Source organism: Sciurus carolinensis, chromosome 9 (assembly GCF_902686445.1).
Source record: "Sciurus carolinensis chromosome 9, mSciCar1.2, whole genome shotgun sequence".
Taxonomy (NCBI): Eukaryota; Metazoa; Chordata; class Mammalia; order Rodentia; family Sciuridae; genus Sciurus; species Sciurus carolinensis.
The window spans coordinates 67,055,003-67,058,182 of record NC_062221.1 but is presented as its reverse complement, the minus strand read 5'-3'; the positions used below and the strand labels follow the sequence as shown (position 1 = coordinate 67,058,182).

Below are 3,180 nucleotides of genomic sequence, written 5' to 3'. Positions count from 1 at the left end.
TGCAGGGTAAGGCTGGGTCCATCCCCAGGAAGGATGAGAGAAATGCTCAGTGTCTTGCCCAAGGTCAAAGAGCCAGACAGCGTTGGTTCCTGAGCTGGCATCTCCAGACAGCAACACTCTTTCCTCCCAGGAGGGTTCTGTCCCAGCCCCTCAGAGCCCCCCACCCACACCCCTAGGTTCTCTGAACCTAGAAAAGACACAGAACAGCTATTGGAAGCAGCAAAAAATATTTATGAGAATTTAATAGGCACAGGGGTCTTGGTACTCCCAACAGGGGAGCGAGGCATGAGGGGCTCAGAGGATGAAGTTCTGCTGCACGTCCTGGCATTGCCGGCTAGGAAGGGGTGAATGGGAGGCTGAACCTCCCTGGGGACCTCCCACTGCTGCATCCGGCTGATGGGAAGCTAAACACAGAGTCAGTACATGGGGGCCTCCCTAACCTCCACCCCACAGCTCACAGTCAAGCCCCTGGGCCCTGGAGGCGGGACAGAGGAGAGGGCTGGCACCCTTGAGGGGCACCAGGTTACCCACCCCACTGCACTCCTGATGCTCCACTCCATATGTTTCACATGGGACTTCGAGTAAAAAATTCTATTAACAAAAAAGAAAAGAAAAGAAAAGAATCTCCTTTAAAACATTATACACTACTGGACTAGTCCCAATCCTCATTTAGCTGAGGAAACTGAGGCCCAGAAAGGTAAGTGACTGATCCAAGGTCAACCAGAAATTTAGCAGTGCAGTCTTTTTATTTATCCAGGGACACCTGGGTGTGCTCTGAAGCCCTGTGACCTGGACCCTGCACATCCAGGTCCATAATCCCACTCCTTAAGCTCCAGGTGCTTCAGCTTCAGGGCCGGCCTCACCTCAGGGGCTTCCTCCAACACATGTGTGACCCACAGACACCCCTCTCCCAATGCCCATCCACTACTCCTCACCTCCTGGAAAGCTGCAGCCTCACCACTCCCTGGGGGCCCTGCCCATGTGTGTAGACACCCATAGTTAGAGACCTGGGCCCAGGGAGGTCTGTGGGATAGTGTGGGGAGGAGTATCTTAGAGAGCACAGGGCCTGCATGGACTCCACTCGGTTCCTTCCTCCCTCTGCATCCAGACAGCAGCAGACGTATACCTGGGGAGTGACAGCCAGATGCAAGGGTCACTACCCACCTTGGCCTGGTCTCCCCGGCCACCCTCATCCCTCAGCTTGGAGCACAGAGCCCAGGGCTCTCATCCAGGAGCCTCATCCAGGCTGCAGTTCCCTCTACCCCATTTCTTGGGGCAAGAATGTAGGAGGGCATGGAAGATGGAAGTCCCCAGAGGCTCCCAGAGTGCCCTGGAGAAAACCCCAGAGCAAAGGAACAGTGAGTGTCAGGGCCTGGGAGCTGGGGTAAGGGCGGGGAGAAGACCCAACTTCACCCCACCAGCCTCAGGATCGCCACTTGAGCTTCTGGTTTACCAACTCGCTTGGGTCCCAGTGGTACACGAATGGTCAAATACCAGTTGGTGGCACCGTCCTACTCAAAGGGCTTGTTGTCCTGAAGGGATCTTCCCTGGAGGGAGATGGGGATGGAAGAGGAGCTCAGAACCAGCAGGACTGGGCAAGGCCATCTCCCAGTGACCCTGCCTAAGTTGACCAGCTAAACCAGGGCTCAACCCAGGCCTGTAGCAAGACTCCAAGGGCAGGGAAGCCCAAGAGTGACCCAGGGCCTCCCTCCGTCCTGGGCTCCTAGGACAGTGACCTCCCTGGACCCACTTGTGAGCCCCTCTCCACAGACAGTGCTGACACTGCACCTCCTCTCCTGCCTTCCCAGGGCTCCCTCGTCACCCTGCACCTCCCTTTGCAGCGTCCTTGCTCTGTCTCAATTGGCCACTTGTCCTCCCATCACGTCCTTCCAGACACCTTTTAAGATCATCCTGGTGCTGCTCAACTGCTCCAAAGACAGTGTCACCACCTGCTCCCACTTCACTTTCCTATCTCATTTTTTTTTTTTCTAAAAATGTGCCGTCAGTGAATGTCCCTATCTGGGAGGCAGTGGCAGTGGGGATGCCCTATCATATTTTCCTTCTCAAAAATCACATGACCCAGGAAAATTTGGGCTGAAGGTCTTCAGTACACAAACTCAAAGGTCAAGTCCTACCCTGGACACTAACTGGCTTCTGTTCTCCCTTATGCGACTTGTCCCTCCCCCCACACCATCCATCAGCCTCAGTCCCTCTCTGGAAGGGCAGGTTGCGTCTCACCCCAGCTTCAAGAGCTTTAGTGAGCAAAAGCTCTGTCACAGTGGGAAGTGACCCAGCAGCACCTCTGTCCACCCTCAACTCTCCCATGGCCCAGGCATGAAGACTTTGACCTTCCACACTATTCTCCACTAGGAGGAACTAGGATTCCACATCAGGACAGCTCTGGAATATTCCACCATGTGCAAAAAACAACAGGAACCATTGTGCCCTGTGAGGTTCTGCCTCCTTTAAGGTGTTCATAACACGTAAGAAACTAGTATCCTGCCAGGCACAGTGGCACATGCCTGTAATCCCAGTGACTTGGGAGACGGAGGCAGGAGGATTGCAAGCTCAAAGCCAGCCTTAGCAACTTAGCAAAGCCCTCAGCAACTCAGCGAGATCATATCTCAAGATGAAATATAACAAGGATCGGGGATGTAGCTTCAGTGGTAAAGCACCCCTGAGTTCAATCCCTAGTACCAGAAAAAAATAAATTAATAAATGGTAGAGTATTAAAAAATTCATAAAATATTTAAATTTATAGAAAATAATTTTTGATTAGATGTGTATAAAGTATAGAAAATGTTGATTGTACATACGGTACAGAAAAATGCTTAAAGGAATGATAATTAGTAAATTTTTAAGAACTGAGAGTAAACTTGAATACCTTCCTCTCCTCACATGGAACCCTATCAGATATGAATAGAATCCAAAAGCTCTGAAGCACCCAGACCAGCCTCTCACTGGCTCCACTCAGGGCTCCTGCTCCAATTCTGTGTCTCAAACGCCCTCACACTCCACAGGACCAAAATCAAGTGGCATCTTCTTCTTGCCCCATCTTCTGCCCAACTTCCTGCTGCCTCTCCTTCCCCTTATCCCAGGGGGATCAGAGCATCAGGCTTGTCTCCGTTCCTTTCTTTTCTTTTATCCCCAAATGTTAATTATTTTATATGTTGGTTCACT

General features: G+C 51.7%; 1 long non-coding RNA gene across 1 annotated transcript; it reads right to left on the bottom strand.

Moving 5' to 3' along the window:
• Positions 1 to 259: 259 nt before the first annotated feature.
• On the bottom strand, positions 260 to 1,680 carry LOC124993352 (uncharacterized). Its single transcript, XR_007110296.1, has 3 exons — positions 1,454 to 1,680; positions 936 to 1,126; positions 260 to 591 (listed from the first exon to the last, which is right to left on the bottom strand). It is a non-coding gene; the product is annotated as an uncharacterized LOC124993352 (long non-coding RNA).
• Between the last annotated feature and the right edge of the window lie 1,500 nt (positions 1,681 to 3,180).